Source organism: Oncorhynchus kisutch, linkage group LG7 (assembly GCF_002021735.2).
Source record: "Oncorhynchus kisutch isolate 150728-3 linkage group LG7, Okis_V2, whole genome shotgun sequence".
NCBI lineage: Eukaryota > Metazoa > Chordata > Actinopteri > Salmoniformes > Salmonidae > Oncorhynchus > Oncorhynchus kisutch.
The window spans coordinates 35318798-35331746 of NC_034180.2; the positions used below are offsets into that span (position 1 = coordinate 35318798).

At 42.1% G+C, this 12949-nt stretch overlaps 2 pseudogenes across 2 annotated transcripts; both read left to right on the top strand.

The window, feature by feature from the left end:
- The first annotated feature begins 4378 nt into the window (after nt 1-4378).
- On the top strand, nt 4379-7602 carry LOC109894532 (cytochrome P450 1B1 pseudogene; annotated as a pseudogene). The gene has a single exon (XR_002255881.2). The product of XR_002255881.2 is annotated as a cytochrome P450 1B1 pseudogene (transcript).
- Nucleotides 7603-9231: 1629 nt separating this feature from the next.
- On the top strand, nt 9232-12078 carry LOC109894533 (cytochrome P450 1B1 pseudogene; annotated as a pseudogene). The gene has a single exon (XR_002255882.2). The product of XR_002255882.2 is annotated as a cytochrome P450 1B1 pseudogene (transcript).
- The last annotated feature ends 871 nt before the right edge of the window (nt 12079-12949 follow it).

Below are 12949 nucleotides of genomic sequence, written 5' to 3' on the forward strand. Positions count from 1 at the left end.
AAACTTCACAGTTGGTGAGAAAACTAGGGGGGGGGGGGGAGTTTTGCCTCTGGAACTAAAATTAAACTTTGATTTCAATAAAGAATAAACAGTACTTTGTAATGCATGCCAAGGACAAGGCTCAGGTTGACCATGATGTGTGTTACCAGGCATGAAAGCATGATATACTGTATTTCAGGTACCAAAACCGTCATCTTTAGTGTCACCATTCCACCTTCCACCTTTCGAGGGATCAGAATGTCATTCAACCCTTTTGATCTCCTGAAAAGTTTCCTCCTAACTCTTTGGCACTCAAGAGACACTTCAGAGAGCACCCAGAGGGCATCTGAGGTGTATTGTGATATTATATAAAGAAAGCTGCCATTGGATGGCTCTAACCTGGTCTCAGAGCATTTCGTATTATTCTGTACGTAATTCCAAGACACTCCATTTAGCATGATATGTTAAGTTTCGTATGGTATGTATTCATTTGTGGTTGTTCATCACCCATTTTCTATGATATGGTACTAATTATAATTCATATTATACATTGGCAAGAAGAAAGTATGTGAACCCTTTGGAATGTCCTGGATTTCTGCATAAATTTGTCATAACATTTGATCTGATCTTCAACTAAGTCACAACAATAGACAAACAGTGTGCTTAAACTAATAAAATACAAATTATTGTATTTTTCTTGTCTGAATTGAATAGATAATTTCAATATTCACAGTGTAGGTTGGAAAAAATCAAATCAAATCCAATTTATTTATATAGCCCTTCGTACATCAGCTGATATCTCAAAGTGCTGTACAGAAACCCAGCCTAAAACCCCAAACAGCAAGCAATGCAGGTGTAGAAGCACGGTGGCTAGGAAAAACTCCCTAGAAAGGCCAAAACCTAGGAAGAAACCTAGAGAGGAACCAGGCTATGTGGGGTGGCCCGTCCTCTTCTGGCTGTGCCGGGTGGAGATTATAACAGAACATGGCCAAGATGTTCAAATGTTCATAAATGACCAGCATGGTCGAATAATAATAATCCAGAACAGTTGAAACTGGAGCAGCAGCACGGCCAGGTGGACTGGGGACAGCAAGGAGTCATCATGTCAGGTAGTCCTGGGGCATGGTCCTAGGGCTCAGGTCATCCGAGAGAGAGAAAGAAAGAGAGAATTAGAGAGAGCATATGTGGGGTGGCCAGTCCTCTTCTGGCTGTGCCGGGTGGAGATTTTAACAGAACATGGCCAAGATGTTCAAATGTTCATAAATGACCAGCATGGTCGAATAATAATAAGGCAGAACAGTTGAAACTGGAGCAGCAGCACGGCCAGGTGGACTGGGGACAGCAAGGAGTCATCATGTCAGGTAGTCCTGGGGCATGGTCCTAGGGCTCAGGTCCTCTGAGAGAGAGAAAGAAAGAGAGAAGGAGAGAATTAGAGAACGCACACTTAGATTCACACAGGACACCGAATAGGACAGGAGAAGTACTCCATATATAACAAACTGACCCTAGCCCCCCGACACATAAACTACTGCAGCATAAATACTGGAGGCTGAGACAGGAGGGGTCAGGAGACACTGTGGCCCCATCCGAGGACACCCCCGGAGAGGGCCAAACCCTGAAGGATATAACCCCACCCACTTTGCCAAAGCACAGCCCCCACACCACTAGAGGGATATCTTCAACCACCAACTTACCATCCTGAGACAAGGCTGAGTATAGCCCACAAAGATCTCTGCCATGGCACAACCCAAGGGGGGGCGCCAACCCAGACAGGATGACCACATCAGTGAATCAACCCACTCAGGTGACGCACCCCTTCCAGGGACGGCATGGAAGAGCCCCAGTAAGCCAGTGACTCAGCCCCTGTAATAGGGTTAGAGGCAGAGAATCCCAGTGGAAAGAGGGGAAACGGCCAGGCAGAGACAGCAAGGGCGGTTCGTTGCTCCAGAGCCTTTCCGTTCACCTTCCCACTCCTGGGCCAGACTACACTCAATCATATGACCCACTGAAGAGATGAGTCTTCAGTAAAGACTTAAAGGTTGAGACCAAGTTTGCGTCTCTGACATGGGTAGGCAGACCGTTCCATAAAAATGGAGCTCTATAGGAGAAAGCCCTGCCTCCAGCTGTTTGCTTAGAAATTCTAGGGACAATTAGGAGGCCTGCGTCTTGTGACCGTAGCGTACGTGTAGGTATGTATGGCAGGACCAAATCAGAGAGATAGGTAGGAGCAAGCCCATGTAATGCTTTGTAGGTTAGCAGTAAAACCTTGAAATCAGCCCTTGCTTTGACAGGAAGCCAGTGTAGAGAGGCTAGCACTGGAGTAATATGATCAAATTCTAGCTAGGTGGCTAACATTAGCTAGCTGGTTAACATTAGCTAGGCTAGGGGTTAAGTTTATACAAGAAAATATTAAACTAGGCAAACCAGTTAAGAACACATTCTTATTTACAATGATGGCCTACCCCGGACCAATTGTGCACCACCCTATGGGATTCCCAATCACAGCTGGATCTAATACAGCCTGGATTTGAATCATGGACTGTGGTGATGCCACTTGCACTGAGATGCCGTGCCTTAGACCACTGCCCCACTCGGTAGCCCAGGGTTAGGGTTAAGGTTAGGGTTAAGAGTAGGAGTTATGGTAGGGTTAGGGGAAGGGTTAACTAAAAGTGTTAAGGTTGAGGTTAGGAGAAGGGGAAGTAGTTGCAAAGTAGCTAAAAAGTAGTAAGTAGTTGAAAAGTTGCTAATTAGCTAAAATGCTAAAGTTGTCTGTGATTAAATTCAAACTCGCAAACTTTGGGGTTGCTAGACTTTAGGTTCAGGGTAAGGGTTAGCTAAAAGGCTTAAGGTTAGGGTTAGGGGAAGGGTTAGCTTAAAGGGTTACGATTAAGGGCAGGGGATTTTGTTTCAAAGTAGCTAGAAAACAGTAAGTAGTTGAAAAGTTGCTAATTATCTAAAATGCTAAAGATTCGAACTCTCAATCTTTTGGTTTTTGCCTTATGTAACCATCTGTCCTATGCAAATATACGAAACATAACATACCATACTAAATGGAGTGTCTCGGATTATGTACAGAATAATATGAAAGGCTCTGAGACCAGGTTGCTGGCTCATATCTGAAACATGGCTCTCACGCAAAACTACAGCCACTTTTATGCTTTGTAAAGGCTCGAAGAAATGCTGTAGCATGAGACCTGCTGAAAATATGAATATGAATTTTTCATGGATTTTCTCTGATAAGATTTCGTACTTTATGTTTAGAGGTGTTTGTATAAGCATACTTATGTAAGGCAAGTTAGTCTATTTACCTGTATTGAAAATGCAACATTTTATTTATCATTTTTAAATAACCTGATAGTTTTACACAGGCAGGAAGTTCTTCATAATGGCAAAATAAACAGTCTATATATGGTCTATAGACAATATTTCAATCCACACTTGGATAATTATTTTAGTTGCATCCATGTGAACTATGGGTCATTTTAATGTTATATCACTAGACAGATGTGTAAGAGCCACCCAAGACCTTATCAAGATGGGGGTTCATTTAATTTAAACACTTCTGATAGTTACCCATCCCTAGTTCAATAAGATAAATGTAATTTAGGCTATTCAAGAAAGGAAATTCAGACAATGATGGAAGATCTAACATAATTGTATTATTACAAATATTATTTGTTTCATCTTCTGCGCAATATTATGGAAACCTTCGGACTCGGGTAGGCTCATACGCAACTTTCACTGACCTTCAGAGTTCGATTTGAACCACGAGGTGGTTGAGTGATTTAAAATATTATCACAAAGATATACAACTTGCTATATGCAGCACTAAAAGAACGCAATATGCAACAGCGCGTTGCACAGTACCTGAAAAGTAGTCAAATTGAATGAAAACCCTAATAAATACATGTATTTATTAGGCTACATGGCACCATGAGAACATTCATAATTGTATGAAAGAGACTAAACAGAGTTTCAGTTAGGCTAATTATGGAGAGAATAGAATGTCCATGCAGACGCGCACAAAAGCCAACCATACGTTATCGACTATATGAGAAACAACCCGCTATACGCTTTTCTGTACCAAACTGCGCCGTTGAGTTTTCTAAGTATAAGAAAGCATAACAACTTAAAATGGGATCGTCTGTCACTATTCGAGTTTGTAAAATAATCGTCACTTTCCTCCTAAACTTGTCACTAGTTACTGGAGCTCACCTCCGGGGACAGCGGTTGCTCTTGCGCGCTCTGTTTCCTAGTGCGCGGCGCGCGTCGAGGTCCAACAGCAGAAAGATAATATATAGTGCAGGGCTACCACAATGGGAGGAGTATGAAAATAATGCTGAGCCCTGCCCACAGACTGCAAACATATAAGACACCGTGCTGATGCAAAACTAGTCACTAAGGTCTTACATCTTGCTGAAAAGTGTGACTAGAGAACAACTTCACCATAACTCACCAAGCTTAATCTGAGATAATTTCCCAAGAAGTACTGAGACTGTCACCATGGTCTCAGCAGGACACTTTGGAGTTTAAACTAACTGAACTAGTTTTATATTAGATGGATTCATTGAAATTGAATATCACAAAATCACTTTTGAAAAGTAAGCTGGGCTAAAACTGACTGAGAGTGCTGAAAAAAGTGGAACTTTTTTGTACTGTTTTTTTTCTATTCACAATATCTGTCTCCAGGAATAGGTAATAAATCCTCTAGAACCATGGCACTGCTGGACACAGAGTTTGAGGTGAAGGGCAGCAGCAGCATCATCAGGGAGTGGAGTGGACAGGTCCAGCCAGCGCTGGTCGCCTCCTTGGTTTTCCTCTTCTGTCTTGAAGCCTGTCTGTGGGTCAGGAATCTCAGACTCAAGAGAAGGCTGCCAGGACCTTTTGCCTGGCCGGTGGTGGGCAATGCCATGCAGCTGGGGCAGATGCCTCATATCACCTTCTCCAAGCTGGCAAAGAAGTACGGCAACGTGTATCAGATAAGACTGGGCTGCAACAACATAGTGGTGCTTAATGGAGACACAGCAATACGAGAAGCCTTGGTTCAGCACAGCACAGAGTTTGCAGGCAGACCTGACTTTGTGTCTTTTCGGATGATTTCAGGGGGCAGGAGCCTGACATTCACTAACTACAGCAAACAGTGGAAAATGCACCGGAGAATTGCACAATCTACCATTAGAGCTTTCTCCTCCGCAAACAGCCAGACCAAGAAAGCATTTGAGCAGCACGTTTTAGGAGAATCTATGGATCTTGTGCAGGTATTTCTGAGAATGAGTGCTGATGGACGATATTTTAATCCCGCTCATGAATTTACAGTCGCTGCTGCAAATGTAATCTGTGCCCTGTGCTTTGGAAAACGTTATGGCCATGATGATATTGAGTTTAGAACTCTCCTAGGCAAAATGGACAAGTTTGGAGAGACGGTGGGGGCTGGCAGCTTGGTGGATGTCATGCCCTGGCTTCAGAATTTCCCAAATCCTGTCCGCAGCGTCTACCAGAATTTCAAACACATAAATGAGGAGTTTTTTGCCTTTGTGAAAGACAAAGTGGTGCAGCACAGAGAAACCTTCAACCCTGATGTGACCCGGGACATGAGTGATGCTATCATTAATGTGATTGAGCACGGAAAGGACAGTGGACTGACCAAAGACTTCACAGAAGGAACAGTCACAGACCTTATTGGAGCCGGCCAAGACACAATGTCAACCATTTTACAATGGATTCTCCTGCTTTTGATCAAATACCCCATCATCCAAACCAAGCTGCAGGAGCAGATTGACAAAGTGGTAGGCCGTGACAGGCTGCCCTGTATTGAGGACAAAGCCAGCCTGGCTTACCTAGATGCCGTTATCTATGAGACCATGCGCTACACCAGCTTTGTACCCCTCACCATCCCCCACTCCACCACCTCAGATGTTACCATCGAAGGCTTCCACATCCCCAAAGACACAGTGGTCTTCATCAACCAGTGGTCTGTCAACCACGACCCTTTACAGTGGAAGGACCCACATCTCTTTGACCCTTCACGTTTCCTAGATGAAAGCGGTGCCCTTGACAAGGACCGAACTAACAGCGTCATGATCTTCTCCACTGGTAAGAGGCGATGTATTGGCGACCAGATTGCCAAAGTGGAAATCTTTTTATTTACAGCCATCTTGCTTCACCAGTGTACCTTTGAGAGCAACCCCTCAGAGACCCTGACCCTTGGTTGTTCCTATGGGCTCACACTGAAGCCTCTCCACTACACCATCACAACCAAGCTCAGGGGGAAGCTGCTCGGTCTAGTGTCACCTGCATAAAAATCTCATCCCAATATTGTGACTCAAGGCCAGCAGAAACTATAAGTTTGCCAAGCAATGATATTTTACAGTGAGTATTAGTAAACATGCACTGAATGTTGTTGTTGAGTGTAATATTTCATATTTAATATTTAATTCATATCTGATCACAATTTAATATGTTTGCATTGTTGTTGAGACAGGATTGAAAGTATGATTACAGTGATGGAAAGTTTGCTAGGTATAGCTTTTTCTCCTGTGTTGGGGGCCAGGGGTCATGGGGTCAATCAATTTGAACAGGTTCTCAAACTATGTACTTGATAGTTTTCTTTAAGGAAGTATACTTTTGTTTCATATACATTTTGAGTTTTGGGCGTACTTCATATACAGTATTCAGCATGCTAACATATCAAAATATGTGCAGGAAACTAGAATATTCCTCAACAGTCAATGGAAGGTTATATCAGTGTAATATGCCTGTGAGTGTTTGTGAATGTTGTAGTCACACCTGAAGGACCACAGTTTGTTGCCTTGAGGACTTTGTGGATGTCTGTTATTAACATGGTGATGTTTCAATGTATTTATCTTTTTCAGATAAAGCTGTCACAATTTTTTTTATATATATATCTTTCAGGTATGAACAATATTTGTTAAGTATTATAATCAAATTCACTATCTACTGTACACCATGCATATGAGCCCATTGAATACTGTTGACAGATGCTGACGAACTGCTAAAGGAAAAGCAAGATATGTATTTTCCATAGCCTACCGTGTGAAGACAATTCAGCGTTAACAGCACTGTTGCCTCTGTGCAACTTCACGCTCAGTGTCTCCAACAATATTTGGAGGTGTTTCAATACAGAGGTGGGTTTCTACTGGAGTCTAGAAGTATGGTACTGATAAGGCTGATGAACAGTTGGGAGAGGACCAATTCTAAACACTGACCCTATTGATATTCTCAGAAATCTACTTTACTGAACAGGCACTCCAGCTACACAACCCATCCCTTCATATCCAAACCAACTGTCACTAAATACAATATTACTACACAAGTCAATGGAGTTTCGATGTATTTTCAAAAATGCATGCATGTTTAAACCTCAAGGCTCTGAAATCTGTAGATGTAATGTCACCTTTGTCAAAGAACATGTTTTCAGAAATGTATTAAATATTGTTCAGAATATCTGCCTCTCTCAAACCAAGAAACTCAACTACAACATGTGTTGAATGTCCAGGCAAGGATTCATGAATGAAAATATGTTGTTTTGTTTGTTGGTTTGTTTGTTTTATATGATTGAAAAATAAGCTACATCTGGAATTAATAAAGCAATGTTTAAATCAATCAGGGGTTGATAGTGACTGATTCTGCTTCTCTCTCATTTGTCATTCATTAACTCATTAAGTACCTCATCACCGGAAGGATTGCATTCTCCTCTCCATGTGTTGTTCTTTGTAGTAACACACTCCATGTACAGAGGAATGAATATGAGGTGGTGCATAAACAATTACAAAGTAACAATTATTATGGGGATTCACACTCTAAGGTACATTGTATAATACAATACTTAATCAATTATAGTAAAACTGTAAACAAGTGGTTACAATCATTATGTTTTACAGCTAGTCTACACCAGTCCTGCATGTTTGATCTCATCCAAACTGTTAAAACACATCAAATGTGTTTGAATTGTGATCTGGTTTGGCAACAATACATCATATAACAGAGGAATCTCTCCTTGCAGCAAGCATCACCATCAGAGCACAGAATTCGACAGTAGATGAATTCCTGCTGAACAGCATTGAACCCCCAGTAGGTCTACTTTCTAAAAGTTATGTGTTTCTCTCCATAGCCTTATTACTTGTGTAATTGTCAGAGGTCCCTGTTTTGAAATAACTTTTGAACTATTTTGATAAAGCCTCAAGCCTAAGAGTTATATTATTTTGTTTATAAGTATAAAAGGACCCTTATGCTAACAAAAGCTCTTGTAAATGTATACTCTTATAAAACATATACAAGTGTATTGTTTGTTTCTGTTCTGTGTCCAGATGCAAAACCCAGAGCTTTCATAGTCATATCTTGGATTATATTCCTAGTGGTGTTTAGAGTTAACAGAACATGGGCTGAAAATAACAGATAAAAAAATTATGTAATTAAAAATGCATACATTAGTTTATAATCGACAGAAGAAAGCTCAACCGAATATTTTAAAGTTACAAGCAGTCCTCCCTTAGCCTGGGTACTTCACTGAAACTTTTGATTGATTTATTTATTTTATTTTGCTGTATTTCTGTCAGGAAAAAATCCTACATATGTTCTAGTCATTTAGCAGACGGTTTTATCCAGCACAATTAGGGTTATGTGCCTTGCTCAATGGCACATCAATAGATAGTTTACCTAATCAGCTCAGGGATTCAAACCAGTGATCTTTTGGTTACTTGCCATCGTGCTTAACCGCCAAGTTAACTGCCGCCTTAGAGAGGTAATCAAGCAATTTCCACAAACCAGAATATAACAGGACCAATCAGTGTCCTGTGAGTTTAGTTGGGGTGAGTTTAGCCGCGGTGGTCTTTGTGACTGAAATCTGGAACCCTAACTACAACACCATTTATAGAAACCATCTAAAATGATCCCCTGTGGTACCTGTATTGTGTTTAAAGGTAGTGTAGCCCAATCTTTCAGGTCCTCTGGCCCGCTAAATCTAAACTCTTTCTGTTTTAGCCCTTGGCTGGCAGGCCTGACTGCTTGCTGCTTTCCTCCTTGTCTTACCATGGGGTTGAGTGTTAGGTATAAGAAAGAACTGACACTCAGCTGGAATGAGCGACATGGTGCTAAAAGAAATGAATAGGAGTTTTAATGCCTGCTCTGTGGTCACAATGGGAGGGGAGAGATAATAAAAAACCTGAGTCCCTGACCCCTCCCACCCACTAAGAAGATATATAAGGGAGTGTCAAAGCTGAAATCTTCATTCCTCTAATGTGGTCATCTGAAGACGGACACCAAATGCACCACTGCTAACCACTCAACCTGATCGAGCCTGTTCACAAGCCAGCACGGAGGAGGAGGAGGAGACAGTAGACTGTAGTGTGTAAGAGGTGCTCAAAACCTTCTTCATTGTCTCGATTCATTTCCTACATTTTCAGATCATAATGTAGGACTGACCATACTTTAAAAAAGACTACTTATTTTTTTATTTTGGGGGGAATTGAGGTGAGAGGAGGATCCATTTAAATTATACGGTTACCAGGAATAACGTTCAACAAAGAAAAAGTGTAATCTCTCAAAATTTGAAGAATTGGACAACAGAAATAGAATATCTTAGAACCATGGCACTGTTGGAAACAGACTTTGAGGTGAAAGGCAGCAGCATCATCAGGGAGTGGAGTGGACAGGTCCAGCCAGCGCTGGTCGCCTCCTTGGTTTTCCTCTTCTGTCTGGAAGCCTGTCTGTGGGTCAGGAATCTCAGACTCAAGAGAAGGCTACCAGGACCTTTTGCCTGGCCGGTGGTTGGCAATGCCATGCAGCTGGGGCAGATGCCTCACATCACCTTCTCCAAGCTGGCAAAGAAGTACGGCAACGTGTATCAGATAAGACTGGGCTGCAACAACATAGTGGTGCTTAATGGAGATGCATCAATACGAGAAGCATTGGTTCAACACAGCACAGAGTTTGCAGGCAGACCCAACTTTGTGTCTTTTCAGTCAGTGTCTGGTGGTAACAGCATGACATTCACTAACTACAGCAAACAGTGGAGGACGCACCGGAAGATCGCTCAGACCACCATTAGAGCTTTCTCCTCTGCCAACAGCCAGACCAAAAAAGCATTTGAACAGCACGTTGTGGCAGAGGCCACTGAGCTCATTGAAGCTTTCCTCAAACTCAATGCTGAGGGACAGTTTTTCAACCCTGCTCATGAACTGACAGTAGCTGCTGCTAATGTAATCTGTGCCCTGTGCTTTGGAAAACGTTATGGACATGATGACATTGAGTTTAGAACCCTTCTGGGCAGCGTGGACAAGTTTGGAGAGACGGTGGGGGCTGGCAGCTTGGTGGATGTCATGCCCTGGCTTCAGTATTTCCCAAATCCTGTCCGCAGGGTCTACCAGAGCTTCAAAGACCTCAATAAAGAGTTTTTCACCTTTGTGAGAGACAAGGTTGTGGAGCACAGGGAGACATTTGACCCTGAAGTGACCCGGGACATGAGTGATGCCATTATTGGGGTCATTGACAAGGCGGACAGTGATACCGGGTTGACGGAGGCCCACACAGAAGGGACAGTGTCTGATCTGATTGGTGCAGGACTGGATACTGTGTCCACTTGCCTTCATTGGATGCTCCTTTTATTGGTGAAATACCCCAACATCCAAACCAGACTGCAGGAGCAGATTGACAAAGTGGTAGGCCGTAACAGGCTGCCCTGTATTGAGGACAAAGCCAACCTGGCTTACCTAGATGCCGTTATCTATGAGACCATGCGCTACACCAGCTTCGTACCCCTCACCATCCCCCACTCCACCACCTCAGATGTTACCATCGAAGGCTTCCACATCCCCAAAGACACAGTGGTCTTCATCAACCAGTGGTCTGTCAACCACGACCCTTTACAGTGGAAGGACCCTCATCTCTTTGACCCTTCACGGTTTCTAGATGAAAATGGTGCCCTTGACAAGGATCTGACCAGCAGTGTGATGATATTCTCAGCAGGAAAGAGGCGATGTATCGGTGACCAGATAGCCAAAGTGGAGGTCTTTTTATTTTCTGCTATTTTGATTCACCAGTGCACATTTGAAGATAATCCAAGTCAGGACCTCTCCTTAGACTGCTCCTATGGGTTAACATTGAAGCCCCTGAACTACAAGATCTCTGCCAAGCTCAGAGGAGAATTACTTACTGGGGCATAAAATCTTTTCAAACAGAGCGCCCATTAATGGAGTGCAGTAATCCAATGTAATATTAAAGGTATGTACACAACAGTGAATGTTTATGCTTTAATACTGTAGGTACCAACCATAAGATTTATATTCATACTTTACTATTATTATTATCATTAGCTAATCTGATTGTTGATTGTATAAATCACTTTTTGTGACAGATAACTGAATCATGTTTGTATTTCTATAATTTTATTGAACAGGCTATCTATGGGAAATTCCTGACATTTGGAATCAAGATATGTTATCCCTACAGATTTAGGAAAATAGATATTGTAGCAATTCATGTTACAAAATATCCCTTCTAAATTCTCATCAAAATTGGAAACACATGATATTTGAGTTTTATGGACAATTTCACTCCATCAAAGTATTATGTCAAAGTAGAATTTAATCTACAAGATAAATTAATACCAAAATAACATAGAGATATGTATGCAGATTGCTACACAAGTGATATGTAAGAATTTAAATTACTATGATGTGGCAGCCCAAAGTCACAGTTTGTAATAAATCTTAAGTATCTTTTGTTATATATGAGGGTATTTAGTTTGGCCACCCCAAATTGGCATATAAACTGGTGGTCATGAATCGATTTTACTGCAAGTGCTTTGTTGTTGCAGTGATGTGGAGAAATCATGTGTTGTGTTGCCCATGTTGAGATATCTGAAGAATTATACATCCTCTGACCCATTCAGATATGTATTCATGATGTTTGTATCTGCATAAGTACATACTGTAATAACAATTATACATTTTCAGAAGTTTTGGTGCACTTACATAATTCCATTGTATTATGAAGTATTATGTTCTGGTTGGGTCATAAACATGTAGTGTATGATATCCATAGTGCCTGAGCTCCATGCAATAAATCCTATACTCCTTCTCAGCCCTGTCTGTGGCGTATCTCAGTCTTAGGAGAGCACAAATGCTATGAACAAGACAATGCAGGGAGGTCAAAGAGGTAATAATAGATCATGATGTCAAGGCTGTGTGTTGCCATGAAAGATTGATGCGGACCTTGGGTGTTAGCAGCACACATGCTCTGCCTCCAGACCCCAACACCCTGGCTCTGGTAGGGCACATGCAGTCACACCCCCAGCCACAGGCCCCACTCATCAATTTTTCACCCAGGGCACTCTGTACTTGGGCTGTAATCCCTATTTAACCCACGCATTCTGATTCAGGAGCAGCCAGGTCACCCATGATACAAGTCAGTATTCGACGTCCGTCCCTGTCTGAGGACGTCGAGAAATGACGTGGAAACCGGCCACTAGGGGGAAAAGTGAGTGCGGATTTGCTAGGGCAGGGCTGCCCAACCCTTTTCCTGGAGATCTACTGTTCTTTAGGTTTTCAGTCCAACCCTAATTTAGCATATCAGATTCAGCTAGTTAAGGTCTTGTTGCACAGCTAATTAGTAGAATCAGGTGTGTTAAATTAGGGTTGGACTGAAAACCCACAGGACGGTAGATATCCAGGAAAAGGGTTGGGCAGCCCTGTGCTAGGGTGTTGTGGGAAGGGATTGCAGATGAGTATAAGCATCTGCCTCTGGCTGAATCAAAAGGTTGCATGTTCGAATCCAGTGACAGAAATGTGTTTTTGATACATTAGTTTTAAGCCTATCCCAAACCTTAACGCTTACCTTAACCATTAACCATCCATGCCTAACCTTATTAAGAATTTTTAGTTTATGCCTGATCTTAACCTTTACTTTCTACATTCGTAGTTAATGCCTAAACAAATATTCAAACCCTTTGCTA